This window comes from Bos grunniens, chromosome 3 (genome assembly GCF_055505025.1).
Source record: "Bos grunniens cultivar Pamir isolate PY7600 chromosome 3, Bosgru_T2T1.0, whole genome shotgun sequence".
NCBI classification, from domain to species: domain Eukaryota; kingdom Metazoa; phylum Chordata; class Mammalia; order Artiodactyla; family Bovidae; genus Bos; species Bos grunniens.
The window spans coordinates 1,082,622-1,100,504 of NC_141167.1; the positions used below are offsets into that span (position 1 = coordinate 1,082,622).

Sequence of the window (17,883 nt, forward strand, 5' to 3'; positions counted from 1 at the left end):
GGGGCTGCGGTGGGGGCAGGGAAGAGCAAGAGGGGAGCCCCTCTCCCCGCAGGAGGCGGGAAGGCCCGTCCCGCTCCCCCAGCAGCGCAGAGGCTCAGCACACAGTAGGGGGCGGTGAACGAGGCCCGTGCTTCCCCACGTCTTCACACGGTTATATCACTGGCGGCAGCCAAGGAAGCAACCTGCTGTCTCTCTGATGGGTTTCAGTCGCGGGGCGATCCACCCGCTATGTTTTTATTCCTTGTCTTTAACTCGGCAGCAGGGAAAATAAGACGGAGGGTGTACTTAGCTCAGCCGTGGATCTTCCTGCGCAGCGAGCCTCTTGGGTGCTCCTCCTCTTTCTTCCGCATCCACGGGAGGTCCAGCTGGTGTGCCTGTCCTGACGTGAGTGCACTTGGGGAGCTGGCCTGCTCCCCTGCTCACCCCGACAGCCCCGCAGAGCAGAGGCCTGCTTGCAATACCCAACTGTGGGCTTTAAAAACGTCACTGGAACTTACGCACGGACAACCAGGAATGAGCAGATGCTTAACGCCAAACTCCTGAAACAGGTGTGGACCGAGGAAGCAGGGAGACGAATCCCGGATGAACAGAGCGGAGGTGGCAACCAAACCCAGAACAACTTCACATAAAGAAAAAATGAAGATCCTCCAAAAGGTCAACGGAAGAAGTCAATGTATTTATAAAATGAGATTTCGAAGAAAAGAAAAACAACTAAAGAATAAAAGGGAAAATGAAAGCTCCCTCCAGGAATTAGAGATCAGCAGGCAGCCTGAACTGAGTGGCTGAGGCCCGCGTGGGCATCAGGTGGACGATAGACAGGCACTCCTGCCGAGCTGGAATACAGCTCAGATTCAGGGCCACGTCCAGGAGGGGAAAGTGGGAAACCCTCTCCTGAGGACGGCAGAGCAGACGCATTTCCTCAGCCTCTTGCTGGAATTGCTGAAAATCAAGAAAGAAACGTCCTTTCACTGCCACAGTAGTAGTATTCCGAGCGCAATTTTTTGAAGAAAACGAAGTCCAATTTATCTGTTTTCCTTTTGTCACCTGTGATTTTGGTGACATGTCTGAGAAACGACTGTCTAACCTGAGGCTGTGAAAATTTACTTCTAGGTCTTCTCCCAAGAGTTTTACAGTTTTATTAGTAACTCTGAGGTCACTGAGCCATTTTGAGGATTTCTTGTGTGTGGTGAGGCAGAGGTCTGACTTCACGGAATGATTTATTTCTGGGCTTTCAATTCTATCCCACTGACTATGCCGTCGTCCCTGGTATCCACGGACCCTGTGGATCCGCAGATGCTCAAGGCCCTGAGGGGCCCTCCGGGTCTGCAGATTATGCGTCCATGGTTTGCCTGTGGTTGGGTGAATCTGCAGACACAGAGCGTGGCCTGGATTGCTGTCACAGCCCAGCCACTCGTGTGAGATCTCCAACTCTTCTTTTTCGAGGTTTTGTTGGTGTTCTAGGTCTCTGAATTCCCACATATGTTTTAAGACCAGCTTGTCAAATTCTGTGAAAGAGCGGGGGTTTCACAGGGTCACGTTCAACCTGCAGGCCATCGGTGGGTACTGCCCTGGTAACAGAAGTAAGTCAGCTGATCCACGAAGATGGAGCCTCTTCCCACTGGTTTGTTCGGGTGTCTCATTTCTTTCAGTGGCCTTACAGTTGTCAGTGCCCAAGGCTTTGTTTCGTTTTTAACTACCAGTTTCACTGCGGCTCCAATGCATTTGGGACTGAGCTGAGCTGGCCTTGGTGATCGTCAGGATCGGGTCACCCCAAAGAGGGATGGGTAACGGGGGGTGAGACACACGGCAGGACCTGGGCTCCCACAGCTGAGCTGCAAGCTCCCTTTCACTGCCTTCAGCTAGAAGCACTTGCAAATAAGCAGTTACAAGACATTGTAATAAACACCATCCTATTAATACAATGCCAGTGAATATGTTCTCTAAACCAAATCTTTAATTTGAATCTTTAGCCATTCATTGAAGGGAAAAAGAAAACCCAGCTCAGTTCCTCCTGACATTTGATTCCGGCATTTAAAATTCATCTTTAAAGATCATGTTTTTCAGAGACACAGACTGGATTCATTGAATTTGTTTGTAGTTGCATGCAGGCGTTTCCCGCCCCACAATTAATAGAGCTTTTCAGAGAAAACTTCACTCTCGTTCTGTCACAAATCAGTACTTCTAGTAGACAAACACAAATGCACATGGACAGAGTCAAATGTTTTAGGACGTTACACATATTATTGTGTTTAGCTTTTAGAAAAAAATGCAATGTTAAAAATGATGACTATTTTTATAGCTGGATTCAACATAAATGCCACTGTGATTTAAGTTTTAAAATAAAGGAAAATGGATAGATAATACAAAAGTGAGGATAATTTGACCATATAAATTAAAAAAAAAAATCACTGGACGGTAATTTAATTAGAAACCTATTGTGGAAAAAAAAAAAAAAAAGGAAACCTATTGTGCTTGAGAATTTGCAATTTTTTTTTTAATTTATTTAAAAAATTTTTTGCCACATCTGGTCTTTGTTGCTGCTCCTGGGCTTCCTCCAGTCATGGCAAGCAAGGGCTATTCTCTACCTCCGGTGTTCAGGCTTCTCACTGTGGTGGCTGCTCTCGTTGCCGAGCACAGTCTTCTAGAATGCTCAGACGTCAGCACTTGCAGCTCCAGGCGCCAGAGCATGGGCTCAGGGGCTGTGGTGACTGAGCTTCGCTGCCTTGCAGCATGTGGAATCCAGACCAGGGGTCAAGCCTGTGTCCCCTGCATTGGCAGGCAGATTCTTAACCGCTGGGCCACCAGGGTCCACCAGCCCCTCACTGGCTTTTCACAACTTTTATTTTGTGGGTTAAAACTACAGATTTCCCCTTTAAGAAATTAGTAGTTGACCATCAAGGAGCACATAAGTTTTGAGATTCTTTTAATTTTTCCCCAAGAATTTTATTCTTTTTTGATACCATTGTAAATTCAACTGTTTTCTTAATTTTATTTTGGGATTGTTCATTGCTAATGTGTTGAAATATAATTGATCTCTATATATTGACCTTGTATCCTTCAGCCTTAATGAATTTGTTTAGCAGTTTTAAATAAAGAGAGTGAAAAAGCTGGCAGAAAACTAACATCATGGCAGTGGTCCCATCACTTCATGGCAAATAAATGGGGAAACAATGGAAACTGTGACAAACTTTATTTTCCTGGGCTCCAAAATCACTGTGGAGGGTGACTGCAGCCATGAAATTTAAAGATGTTTGCTCCTTGGAAGAAAAGCTATGACAAACCTAGACAGCATATTAAAAAGCAGAGACATTATTTTGCTGACAAAGGTCCACATAGTCAAAGCTATGGTTTTTCCAGTAGTCGTGTATGGATGTGTGAGCTGGAACATAAAGAAGGCTTAGCATGGATGAATTGATGCTTTTGAACTGTGGTATTGGTGAAGACTCTTGAGAGTCCCTTGGATTGCAAGGAGATCCAGCCAGACAATCCTAAAGGAAATCAATCCTGAATATTCATTGGAGGGACTGATGCTTAAGCTGAAGTTCCAATACTCTGGCCACCTGATGAGAAGTACTGACTCCTTAGAAAACACCCTGATGCTGGGAAAGACTGAGGACAGGAGGAGAAGGGGATGACAGAGGACGAGATGGTTGGATGGCATCACCGACTCAATAGACATGAATTTGAGCAAACTCTGGGAGATGGTGAAGGACAGGGAAGCCTGGCGTGCTGCAGTCCGTGGGGTCACAGTTGGACATGACTGAGCAGCTGAACAAACAACAACAAATAGTTCTAATAGTTTTTTGGTAGATTCCTTAGAATTTTCCACATTAAAGATAATGTCATCTGTAAACAAGAGATGGTTTCACTTCCTTTCCAATATGGATTCCCTCACTTCATTTTTTCGTACTCTTTCCCTTGTTTTAATTGTCCTGGCTGGAACTCCCAGTACTGACTAACTTAAAAATTCCCTGTATCTCAATTTCCTCAATTATAAAACAAAAACTAATAATAATCCTGCTAATGGTTAAGCGTGAACTTCCAGATGTTCAAGCTGGTTTTAGAAAAGGCAGAGGAACCAGAGATCAAATTGCCAACATCCGCTGGATCATTGAAAGAGCAAGACAGTTCCAGAAAAACATCTATTTCTGCTTTATTGACTATGCCAAAGCCTTTGACTGTGTGGATTACAATAAACTGTGGAAAATTCTCAAAGAGATGGGAATACCAGACCACCTGACCTGCCTCTTGAGAAACCTATATGCAGGTCAGGAAGCAACAGTTAGAACTGGACATGGAACAACAGACTGGTTCCAAATCGGGAAGGAGTACGTCAAGGCTATATATTGTCACCCTGCTTATTTAACTTATATGCAGAGTACATTATGAGAAACGCTGGGCTGGAAGAAGCACAAGCTGGAATCAAGACTGCCAGGAAAAATATCAATAACCTCAGATATGCAGATGACACCACCCTTATGGCAGAAAGTGAAGAGGAACTAAAAAGCATCTTGATGAAAGTGAAGGTGGAGAGTGAAAAAGTTGGCTTAAAGCTCAACATTCAGAAAACGAAGATCGTGGCATCTGGTCCCATCACTTCATGGGAAATTGATGGGGAAACAGTGGAAACAGTGTCAGACTTTATTTTTCTGGGCTCCAAAATCACTGCAGATGGTGACTGCAGCCATGAAATTAAAAGACGCTTACTCCTTGGAAGGAAAGTTATGGCAAACTTAGATAGCATATTAAAAAGCAGAGACATTACTTTGCCAACAAAGGTCCTTCTAGTCAAGGCTATGGTTTTTCCTGTGGTCATGTATGGATGTGAGAGTTGGACTGTGAAGAAGGCTGAGCGCCGAAGAATTGATGCTTTTGAACTGTGGTGTTGGAGAAGACTCTTGAGAGTCCCTTGGGCTGCAAGGAGATCCAACCAGTCCATTCTGAAGGAGATCAGTCCTGGGTGTTCATTGGAAGGACTGATGCTAAAGCTGAAGCTCCAATACTTTGGCCACCTGATGTGAAGAGCTGACTCACTGGAAAAGAGCCTGATGCTGGGAGGGATTGGGGGCAGGAGGAGAAGGGGACAACAGAGGATGAGATGGCTGGATGGCATCACTGACTTGATGGACATGAGTTTGGATGAACTCCGGGAGTTGGTGATGGACAGGGAGGCCTGGCGTGCTGCGATTCATGGGGTCACAAAGAGTCAGACACGACTGAGTGACGTAACTGAACGGAACGGTCAAGCAGGAAATCGAATAATCCATGCAGAGTGCTTTAGAACACGCTCAGAGGTGGTGAACACTCAGTGTTGGCCATCAGATTGTGCATAAGAAAAACAGCAAAAGCAAATGATACAGAAAGGGTCAAAGTTAAAGAATGATATGGTTGCACCAGGAATATGGCAAATAACAACAAAAAGGACGGGAATGGGAACTTTACAGAATACATGGTTGAATTCAGGCCAAAACGGCGACTGAGACCAAAAATAAGTGTACATTTTATAAGAGGAAAACAGCGCTATGCCCATCAATATTCGTAACACAGAAACCTCAGGAGGTGAGAGGAGGAAGAGACATAAACATGTGAACACGGGAGATGCTGGTGGCCGGCGCGTGACGTCACGGTGAGCCTGCACACGCGCACACACACAGCTGACCACCTGGAAGGGGAAATGCGCAACAGGCCAAAGTGTCAAAGACATTATTTCTTGGTTGTAGGAGAAAAATACATTTAACTTTTTTCCCTCTGTACTGAACTGACTGAATTTTTTACAGTGAGCTTGTATTCATTTTATAATTTGAAAAAATATATATAAAAAACTTTCTGCAGTGGAAAATGCAAAAATAAAAAAAGCCAATATGAAACACTATTACTTTATAAATTCAGTTGACCTGCATAATTAAAAAATAAGAGCATTAATTCTAAACTGTAAACATTCACAGCGGTAAAGTTTGTTTTTTTCTGAAACAAGTTTGCCCTCCTCCAGCACTCCGAGGTCTCTTCCAATCTGATTCCATGAAATAAGGAAAAACTGAAGCCCATTTGCTGAACCTGTGTTCTCAGCAAGAGTACCAAAGTCTCTCGAGATGTCTTTTTTACTCTTTATGTTACTATGCTAACAAGTCTAACTTTATCTCAGTACTTATATATAATTTATAGTTTCATTTCATAATACAATTTGGATTCTTTGCTACATTTAGGATATGTTTCTAATTTTTTATACAGTTTTAGGATAGATGTACGATTGATGTAAATCTAAGCCAGGAGCAAACAGCTGTAAAGCTGACTCTCCTTGATTTAATATGCTTGATTTTAAAGGGGCCCATGTTCCAACATATTTTTCAGAAGGAAAGCAACATCTAGAGCCTTAAAGTCATTTTAAGCTGTCTTCACTGAAAATGACTGCAGCCATGAAATGAAAAGATGCTTGCTCCTTGGCAGGAAAGTTATGACTAACCTAGACAGCATATTAAAAAGCCGAGACATTACTTTGCCAACAAAGGTCCGTCTAGTCAAGGCTATGCTGTTTCCAGTGGTCATGTATGGATGTGAGAGTTGGACTATAAAGAAAGCTGAGCACCAAAGAATTGATGCTTTTGAACTGTGGTGTTGGAGAAGATTCTTGTGAGTCCCTTGGACTGCAAGGAGATCCAACCAGTCCATTCTGAAGGACATCAGCCCTGGGTGTTCATTGTAAGGACTGATGTTGAAGCTGAAATTCCAATACTTTGGCCACCTGATGCAAAGAGCTGACTCATTGGAAAAGACCCTGATGCTGAGAAAGACTGAAGGCAGGAGGAGAAGGGGACGACAGAGGATGAGATGGCTGGATGGCATCACCGACTCAATGGACGTGAGTCTGAGTGAACTCTGGGAGGTGGTGATGGACGAGGCCTGGAGTGCTTCAGTCAATGGGGTCGCAAAGAATTGGATAAAACTGAGCAACTGAACTGAACTTACTGAAAATTACTTCAACAGGGAAAAAAAAATAGGCTTTTCTGCTGCTACAAAAATCTAACTTCATCAGATTCAAATATCAAAATATGCAAAAAAGCACAAGGTCACATATTAGTGGATTAAACATATGCAAAAAATATCATTATGAGAAAACACTATAAATATCTAAAATTAGAACAGTAAGAAAGGATGTATTTTTCATAATTAGGAATGTTAGAGTTATTTTAAAGAAAGATATCTTAGGCTGGACAGTGAAACTGGGACGGAAGTCTACACAGAGGCTTTTGAAGAGAGCTCAACCCAGGAGGGGGTTTGGGACCGAGGGTTGAGCAAGAAAATGTCAGTTCGATTTTCACCAGAAAAAAGCCCTCGTGGGCTGGCTGGATCCTCACGGCCACGGTGGGAAAATCAAGTCGAGTTACATAAACTACACAATTACACGCACAAAACCACAACACGTGTGCAAAGAACACCCCAAGGCAGTCCAACAACAACAGTGTGGAGGCGCCTACGGATGTTCTTTATGTCTCTCTTTAATGACTAGTCAAAATCTCGCCCAAAATAAAAGCCCAGAATTACTGCAACCCAGGAGTCAAGGAGCAGCGGGGTTTAAAGCGGCCTCCGTGGCCCACAGCCCAGACACCTGCCCAACGTGCTTGCCTGTGCGGAGCCTGCGCGGAGCCGGGGCTGCCAGCACGGGCGGGCCAGGGCCTCCCCAGGGACCGCCCCTCCAGCGCCCGTGCACACCCCGTGCCGCACAGTGCTCGTCCGCCCCCAGGCCTTCCTGTCTAAGGGGGACCCGTACTCCTGCCCCATCTGCACCGTCTGTCTCCTGAGCAGAGGGCTCAGCCTCCCTGGTGTGTCTTTGAGCTGCTGCTGCACCACAAGCAGCAAGCCTGGCTCACCGTCCACTGAGAGCCTGCGCTCGGGCTCCACAGCGTCCCCTCCCGTGGCTCAGAGCTGCGCTGACGGCCGTGCAGGCGTCCAGTCCTGGTGTGGACATGCCGTGTGTGTCCTGTCCTTCACTCCTGCTTCTTCACTGTAAGCTGTCAGCTGCTGTGTCTCCAGCATCCCCTGACTTGTTCTTTTTACGTCAAATACAATATAGTTAGTATTTCCCCAACCCTCAAATTCCTGGTTTTTTTTTTTTAACTTCTGATATGATGTAGAAAAATTTGCAAATTGCTTATTTGATAAGGGGTTAAGATCCAGGATATATAGAGAACCTTTAAACTCAACAACAAAAAACCAAACAACTCAATTAAAAAATGGGCAAAGGACTTGAATAGATATTTCTCCAAATAATATAATATATACACACACACAAATAATATATACACACACAAATAATATCTACACACAGACAAATGGCCAATAAGCCCATGAAAAGATGTTCAGCATCTCTGATCATCAGGAAATGCAAACCAAAACCACAGTGCGATGCTGTCCCCGATCTGTCAGGATGGCTGCTATCAAGAAAGGAAGGAAGGAGGAGAGAAAGAATGAAAGGAAGAATTTGAAAGAAAAGAACAAATGTTGGCACAGGCGTGCAGCACTGAGAAACCCTCTGCGCTGCGGCTGAGACAGCAGACGGTGCAGCCACTGTGGAGGCCAGTATAGAGGCCCCGCCGACGCTTCCCTATAGTTCACTGGGTAAAGCATCTGCCTGCAATGCAGGAGACCCCGGTTCAATTCCTGGGTCAGGAAGATCCCCTGGAGAAGGGAAAGGCTACCCACTCCAGTGTTCTTGGGCTTCCCTCATGGCTCAGCTGGTAAAGAACCCACCTGCAATGCGGGAGACCTGGGTTTGATCCCTGCGTTGGGAAGATCCCCTGGAGAAGGGAAAGGCTACCCACTACAGTATTCTGGCTGGAGAATTCCATGGACTGTATAGTCTCTGGGTTCACAAAGAGTGGACTGAGCAACTTTCACTTTCACTTTCCAATGATTACAATAGAACCACACGATCCAGCACTCCCAATATGAGGGAAACCCTCAAATGAAACAGAAGCAGCGTCTCGAGGAGATCAGAGCGGATAAAACATGGAAGCCGCCCAACTGTCCCTCAGCATCTGACCGGCTCAGCAAAGTGTGGTTCGTCCACACTGCGGGACACCATCAGCCCGGAAAGGAGCGAACCTTGACCCCACATGCTTGAGAACAAACGTGTGATTCCACCCGCTCCGAGGTGCTCAGAGGAGAAGAGTCACCGATGGGGGAGTCGGGGTGTGTGAGTGTTTCCTGGGGACAGAACTTCAGCGTCACAGGAGGAAGCGTGATGGGGGCGACAGTGGTGTGCGCAGCCCTGGCCCACCACGCTGTGCGCTGAAGAATGGCGGGCGTGCTGCGTCTCTGATGTATATGCATTTCACCGAAAAAACAGTGTTGACCACACACACCCACACACACAAAATCCCTCAAAACAAAAACCCAAATGGCTAAGCCTGATATAACTGTGTCTACAAACCTAACTTCTGCCTGTTAAACTGGAGATGGTATGAAAACCGTCGTGGGCACCCGCCGCTGGGCAGGGCCGTGTGAGGGGCCACACACCCCCGGCTGACGCAGAACCCCCACTCCAGACACCTATCTAAAGGGAAAGCGCGGAGTGTGCATGAAGATTCATTAAAGACACTGAAAGCCAGAAAGCTCCAAAGGCATTAACCTTCAGGAGAAGTTACACAGAAACACGCCTGTAGTGTGTTGTGGTCCGATGCCAGGCGTGCGGAGCTAAGGCATGGGAAGAGGCTGGCGGACACGTGGGACCGGGGCGACCCTTGGCCGTGGGCCTGTCAACATCCTTTATTGTTCTACGATGAACACATATGACTTGCATGAACTTGGTGTCGGCTGTGACCCAAACAGGCAGCGTCAGGAACCCTGCGTGCCACCCTGGCTGGTCTCCGAGGTGCCAGCTATAAGCGCTTCACTGGGCCGAGGCTGGGGTTCAAGGTTAATCCTGGGGGACACGCTGGTAGGGAAACAGTGAGATGAACTGGAAAACCACAGGCTGTGAGCACGGTACGAGCGGAGAGCCAGCGTGCCCTCTGTGAGAGGGCACGGACAGCTGCCGCCTGCACTCAGCTTTCTGGAGAGCCTCGGTGACGTCCTTCAACTGAAAGGGGGCAGTGACTCAGTTAGGTTCCTTAAGACAGAACACGAATCATGGGCCCACTATGACCTAGAAAATCCAAGAAGCAGAGCTTGAGGAACACTGCACCTTCCTGGGGAGGGGGAGGGGTGGTGGTGGTTGTTCAGTCGCTCAGTGGTGTCTGACTCTGACACCATGAACCGCAGCACGCCAGGCCTCCCTGTCCATCACCAATTCCCAGAGTCCACCCAAACCCACGTGCATTGAGTCGGTGATGCCATCCAAGCATCTCATCCTCTGTCGTCCCCTTCTCCTCCCACCTTCAATCTTTCCCAGTATCAGGGTCTTTTCCAACGAGTCAGTTCTTTGCATCAGGTGGCCAAAGAATTGGAGTTTCAGCTTCAGCATCAGTCTCTCTAATGAACATTTAGGACTGATGTCCTTTAGAATGGACTGGTTGCATCTCCTTGCAGTCCAAGGGACTCTCAAGAGTCTTTTCCAACACCGCAGTTCAAAAGCATCAATTCTTTGGCGCTCAGCTTTCTTTATAGTCCAACCCTCACATCCTTACATGACTACAGAAAGGGAGGACAGGGAATGGGGAAGGAGGCTGTGCTTGTTTTGTTCAGGGACTGAATGAACGGGCACAGGGAGGAAGGCAGGTCAGGAAGGATGGATCCGCAGAGGGTGCCCACTCGGGAGGGCGCACATTCCAGAACCTGGGGCTCTTCTCCAAGCCGCTGGCCGCTCATCCTGCCCAGAGTCACCTGAGGACTCCTCAGCAACATAGCAGGTTTTAAAGGTGCCCTTGGTGACCTGGATGTGCCAGAGGTGAGCAGGGCCCACTGGAGGCTGGGTGGGGGAGCAGGAGCGTGGCAGAGCTCTCAGCAGAGATGGCCTGGCCGGGGGCAGAAGCAGGACGAGCAGGCGGGAGACGGCCCGCCCCACCAGCAGCCTGCATTGGCAGCAGCCCCGTGCGTGCAGCAGCAGGACAGCCAGAGACCCAGAGGACGGTTGGGCAGCGCCTGCGTAGCCGGCGGCAAGGGGAACAGGCTAGCCCACTCCCAGAGCATTTACGGACCTGGGCAGGGCGGAGACGGGCATGCCCCTCAGCCACAGGGGCCACGCTGGGGACACCTGCGCACGTGTGTGCAACACACACAAGAATTTCTGCAGCAGCCCTGCTTCTAACATCCAGACTGTTCACCATGAGCAGAGCAGGCTCTAGCTCAGACGGGGGCAGGAGAGGGTGCTGGGCGGTTGAGCAGAGGCCTGCGGGGAGACCCCGGGCTTTCCTGCCCCAGCCCGTCCGTGTGGCCCCCACAGGAGCAGACAGGCGCCCACATGTCAGGACGGGCCCTGAGCAGAGCTGCGCCCACACTCGGAACACACGCTGCCTTGAGCCACCCAGGCTGAGACCTACCACTTGATCCCAAGCTGCCCGACCCAGCGTCCTTAGGGAGAGAGAAGGCAGCTCGCCCCCCTTAGGGAAAGGGAACTGCGGGGGGGCAAGCTGCAGGCCAGGTGACCCCGCGGAGGCCCGGGTGGCCGGGGCACCCCCGCCACGCGGGCAGGGCCTCCACACAGGCAGCTGGGGAGGGCAGGGTGGAGGCTGAACAGGGCGGCAACTCGGAGAGCAATCTGGAACCGTGTCAGCTCAGCTGTCCTGGGCTCCCCCGAACAGAGGGCATCGGACTCTTCCTGGTCAGAAGTGAGAGTGCCACGTGGGGAGAGCGAGGGTTCTGGGGGCAGTGTGCAGAGCCGGGGTGGGGCTCACGGGCCAGACGCGCCGCCGACGGCCCACTCCACCTCTGCTGCCCATCTCCTGCCAGGGCGGCCAGGGACACGGGCCCACCGGGTGTCTCAGGTTCTCAGGGATGGCTCCCAGGTGCAGACCACCTGTCAGCACGTGTCCTTCCTAGGACCCTCTGCTGAGACCCCGAGACAGCGGCTGTCCTCCACCGCGCGGGGACGGGTTTCCCTGGGTGCCATTTCCTGATTCTCTTCCCTTTGTCATCGGTCGTCCTCGCTGGCTCATCCAACAGAAAGCACATGCCAACCCACAGGCGTGCGCGTGTGCAGGCGTGTATGTGCGTGTGTGCTGACGCTTCGATGCCACAGCTGGGGAAACATCCACACCCTGGCCCATCTCATCCTGCCACATTCCTGGGCTTCAGGGTCAAAAATGGAGAGCAACTTTCTAAAACCAGATGACAGGTTTCCAGAGCTGGCAGGACCACGCGGAGGCTGCGTGGGCTGGAGACGCAGGGCTCTGAGTGAAGCCTGCACTATCCCCACCTCAGAAGCTGAATTACTGGCTTCTCCTAAGATCAGACCAAAATAAGTTCTGAGGCGGTTTCTCTGCCATATTTAGGGTGTTCGTGTGGGACCAGTGACAGACATCTGGCTATGATACTTTCTGGAATTCTGGCTATGTCTTCCTGGCCAGAAAGAAAACATTAAGTTTTTACTGGAACAGCAACTTCAAGTCTCGCAGAATGGGACTTCACGACCAGCGTCTGTCCTCCTACTTGTCCCATATTCAAGCCAAAGCTTTTGCAATTCACAGAAAAGAAAAGGAAGCCCATTCTGGAATTTCTGAGTGTGTTAGGAAACAGGGGACATGCGCAAGCTTCGTGTTCACTGGGCCCCCACCCCCACCTGGCAGCAAAGGCGGGCACTCACTCCGGGAAGAGGTCCCCCTGCCCAGCCACACCCCAGACGGTTCTTTCAGTCACCAAGTAGCACTCTGTCCACAGACCAGGTAACAGGGAAGTGACAGCTGACTGCAGTCCCTGACCAGCCAGCAAAGGACCTGCTCTGTGCCCCCTCCCTGACGCTGCGCTCTCGGCCCAGGGGAGGCCCCTCGGGGGCACAGGCCTGGCACAACCCCGTGGGGCGCCCACCGACAGGGCAGGGAGCTGGACACTGTCCACTGCCCGCCTCTGTGCGCAGGGCCAGGGGGCTGGCACAGCCTCCAGACGGCTTCTCTCACGGATCAGAGCAAAGACTTTCGGGAGCTGAGGCCAGATCTCTAATTTAAAAACCATGAAATTCATTTAATTAGCTGAAAACAAATAATGGCTTTGCTAGATCAAAAACCCGGCTGCTGACCGGCCAGGGAGCTAAGAATGCTATTGATAAATGCCTGACATCACTTAAAATAAGTCACAGCTGAAGCTCCACCCTGCATCCATCAGACAGACTTCTGCCTCCTCTGCCCACCCTTCCACACAAAACAGAGGTATTTGAACTAGTGACCAGTAAGAACCATAAAGTACATCTTGCTCCATCATCTTGCTGCTGCTGCTGCTAAGTCGCTTCAGTCGCGTCCGACTCTGTGCGACCCCATAGACGGCAGCCCACCAGGCTCCCCCGTCCCTGGGATTCTGCAGGCAAGAACACTGGAGTGGGTTGCCATTTCCTTCTCCAATGCATAAAAGTGAAAAGTGAAAGTGAAGTCACTCAGTCGTGTCCGACTCCTAGCGACCTCATGGACTGCAGCCTACCAGGCTCCTCCGTTCATGGGATTTTCCGGGCAAGAGTACTGGAGTGGGGTGCCATTGCCTTCTCCTCCATCATCTTACCTGACCGTAATAAGCTTAAGTTTGCTGCACAAATGAGCGTCATGTGTGAAGCTACTCACAGATACTGGCAGCTATTACTCATAATAAGACGCATGAGCTGAAAATACAGTGTCAGTAAACGGTCCTACTTCTATAAACGTGCACGACCACGCTGAATGGAACTTCAGCGTTTTCAGAGATCACCCAAAGCGGCCCCGCTGTCTGCCAGCCTCAGCGCCCAGGCCTGCAGGCCCTGTCTCTGGCCTGCTTCCCCCGCGGTCCTCACCACTCTGGGGTGTAGAGCCGCTCACTCCACGTGAGGTCATGGGCTCAGCAAGACGCTGAGCTTCACAATGACTCACCGTCAATCCAAGGAACCACCCCCAAAGGGGACTTTTTAATGGTACAATTCTCAGATTTGGGGCTCAAAACCTTCCTTTCTTAAGCGATTAAGAATTTTAAAAATTTTAGCTGAAACCACAATGAGACACCACTTCAAACCCACCAGGACAGCTAGACTCAAAAAGTCAGGTAATAGTCAATGCAGGTGAGAACATGGAGAAACTGGAGGCCTAGCTGGTGGGAGGGAGACAGGGAGCCCCTCTGGAAGGCAGTGGGCCCCCGAGCGCTCACACACGGGTGTCGGCCCAGACACACGGACACGCGTGCCCCCAAGACGTGCACAGGGCCGTTCACAGCAGCAGTGTCCGCCGCAGCCCTGGGGGAATGGCCCCAGCTGATGGTGGAGGAGAAAACGGGTGTGTTGGTACCGTCCCACTGTTCACATGGTTCACTGAAGCCATGGTAGGCAAGGCGCGAGTGGGGAAACGGGAAGAAAAGTCGAGGGGCCACAGGGAAGGCAGACACTCTGCATGCTCTCGTGGCTGAGCAGCGGACACGGCTGCAAGGCAACGCAGGGCTCCTCAGGCAGGGCTTACACGTGTTTACAGAGCAAACATGACCCGTGGCCAAGCGAGGAGGCGGTGACACGCACACACAGGGGCAGCGGGCTCAGCTGTCACATAACCGTGGCTTTACAAACGGCAGGCGGGAGCAAGACGCTGTGCGGCCAGAGGGCCTGACCGTTGCCGTTTGGCTGATTTTCTCTCTCCCCACAGGCACCACGGAGTGTGATTCCACCAGCAAAAGGGAAACGGTACTGCCCACTGTGCCCCACAGAGGAAACCCTAACACACCACGCTTTGGGGGAAGCCAGCCACAGAGGACCTTGCACAGTCCCTCAGAGGGAAGCCCACGGTGCTCACGACTGGGGGGACAGGACGCAGGTCGCAGACACTCAGAGGCAGGGGCGAGGGTGGAGCACACTGGCGGGGTGGGGGGCGACAGCTGAAGGGCGTGGGGGTCCCCGTGAGGATGGGACATCGGGGAGCTGACTGCAGTGACGGCTGTGCACGTCTGTGACCACGACAGAGCCGCCGCCGCCGCTACGCTCCACATGGGTGGCCACGTGGCCACGTGCGTCACACCTCAGTAAAGCTGCTCGGTGTGTGCAACGCTGCTCTGGAAAAAGCGGGCCCAGCTTCGGAGAGGCTGACTGTGGGGCGCCCGGGCGGCAGTGTGGGGTCTGGGGATACGAAGGGGCCCGTGGGTGGTGGGCGGAGCCGGGGCTCCAGGGGGATGGGACGAGCTGGGGCCGGGGGGGCAGGGGGCGGGGCAGGGGCTGCCCGTGAGACTCAGCCCGGGGGGCTTCTCACAGAGGCAGAGACAACACTTCAAAACTAACCACACTGCCAACTGCATCCTTGGCCCCTGAGACGGAACCTTCAGCGTCCCTGTGGGTCTTGCCCCTCTGCTCCGCCGTCTGCACCAGGAGGGAAGGTCAGCACATCAGCCCTGCGGGCCCACAGACACGTCCGTGGGACACTCAGTGGGAAGTAAACCAAATGAGCACACGCGGGAGGCATGGGCGGCCAGAGAGCGCCCCCCACAGACCGAAGGTGAGTCCCTAAGGCCAGAGGACGCTGCGCAGGGTGAGAAACAAAGACCCCCCGGGAGAGAGCACACTCCCTGCCCAGCTCGTCTGTGCCCCGCCTGGCCCTGGGCCACACTGGGCCACATGTGGACGCAGCCTCGCTGCCCTGACCTGCCTTCAGCAGCAGAGCCTGGCTCCAGGCCCACGAGACCTCCTCTGAGCTACCAAGAGAGGCCAGTGGCCAGGGACCTCCCGCCAGGCACCCACGTCCACACCAGCCCCCAGCGCGGAACAATCAGAGGGCCACAGTGGGCCTCTCAGGGCCAGCCTGCTGGGCGGGGGGGTGGTGCCAGCGGGGGCACAGGGGGCGGTGATGGGGGGCAGGGAGGGGGCCCGGGCGGAAGCCAGCCTCTACCCTGGGTCCTGGACCCACGGGGGGAGGGGGCAGGTGGGCACACCTTCTCTGCAGCCCTTCCCGAGCAGCCCAAGAGGTGTGTCAGCAGCCAAGACACCAACACCAGAGCTCCGGGACACTTTCTTCACAGAGACCGCAGTCCTGACCGCTAGCAACAGCTGCTGGGAAAGCCTCACGCGTGCTCCCCACCCCGCACACCTCCCCACCCTGCACACCTCCCCATCTCCCCGCCCCGGATCACGGCTGGCTGGTGGCCTGCTTGAGCAGGGGGACACAGCGGAAGCCGCAGGGGTGAACCCCAGCTGGGACTTCCCGTCTCCCACCCCGAGCACACGCCCATCCCCACGCCAACACAGCCACACCAGCTCGCTGGAGGGCGAGGGCCACATGCAGACAGCTTCTGGCTGGGCCCAGACTCAGGAGCGAGGTCGCGCTACTCCTTGGCCAGGCCAAGCCAGAAGACCCTCCAAGCCAATGCTCAGACTGCAGGAAGCATGAAAGCTTCACTCGGGTTATCAAGTCTGGGGGTGGTTTGTTACTCAGCAAAGCTAACTGACACAGTTGTGAAGGATAGGGCACTAAGGATACAACTAATTTACAAAAATATATGTTGAGTTTTAGCTTCTCCTGAAAGGCAGATTTGAGTGACCACATGCACAACTTAAAAAGTACCCTATCCAATTCATGATACGCAACGTCAACTTGACTCTTTTAATTTCTGGACTCCGCCAAGTATCTCAAAATACCAAGCATGATGGTTCTATCTGACTAAAGGAAACAGCAATTTCAATTTATCGAAACTTTGACAAGTTCAATATATTCTGAACCTTTATACAACGGTGTCTCTGATTTACAAGTGAATTTCCCAGAGAAGAATTACATCTTATTTGTGACTCAGCAATAAATGTCTGCTTTCCTCCTTTTTTGAGCTTAGGTTTAGTTGATAAAGACCATTCTATTAACCAGGACCAAAAAAGATGCTCCAAAGTAAACCCTAAATAATGCAAAATTCTCTTCCTTTCTCTTCTTCCTTCCTTCTTTCCTTTCTTTCAAGAAATCTAAAGCTCTTCTAAGCCTGCGTGCATGCTAAGTAGCTTCAGTCGTGTCCTACTCTTTGTGCCCTTATAGACTGTTGCTCACCGGGCTCCTCCATCTACGGGATTCTCCAGCAAGAATACTGGAGTGGGTAGCCATGCCCTCCTCCAGGGCACCTTCCTGACCCAAGGATCCAACCTGCGTCTCCAGCACTGGCGGGCGGGCTTCGCACCACTAAGCACCTGGGAGCCCCGTCTGAAGCCTGGACCACAGCAAGTGTGTTCACCACACGGCAGCTTCATGGTGGAGATTCTTCCAAACATTGGGCTGGAAGAGACCTGGGAGCCCAACTAATTCCCACACTTTAACCAGTTCCTCCAGGTGACTCATCGGAGGATGGTGAGAAGGTGAGAGGGAACAGAGCCGCCCGCTCCCCGGGGCGCAAAGGTGCCTGCTCCAGACTCCCTGTCCTGCAAAGGTGGCCTCTTGCAACACAGGAGTGTCGCTGAAGGCGGACGGGCAGGTCCTGCCAGTTTCAGTTACCTGCCTGATTAAGTGATACTTGCTTTCTTCCTCAGGTGAGACCCAAGAACCTGCACGGTCCTTGAGTCCAGACACTAGAGACCCAGGCACCAGATTCCTGCCACAGAACATGCGAGCAAGAGAGGCCGGGGCTCCGAGCTGGGGTGGGGGCGCCTGCCTCCTCCCCGTGCTCAGCTCCTTCCTCACCTCTGCTCTCACAGCACTTTCTGCAGGCAGGCTCCAGCTTCCTCTAGCCCCTCACGCCTGCCCGCCTTCTGTGCGGCCCCTGACCTCCCCCCAAGCACAAGCCAGCCTTTGCTCAAAGTAGAGTTCATTCTCGCTCTAGATTGTCACATTAAGA

The 17,883-nt window shown here is 51.6% G+C and overlaps 1 protein-coding gene across 15 annotated transcripts in view; it reads right to left on the bottom strand.

The window, feature by feature from the left end:
- Positions 1–17,883, bottom strand: part of FARP2 (FERM, ARH/RhoGEF and pleckstrin domain protein 2) — a 98,437-nt gene that overhangs the window by 66,352 nt on the left and 14,202 nt on the right. The window lies entirely within an intron of this gene.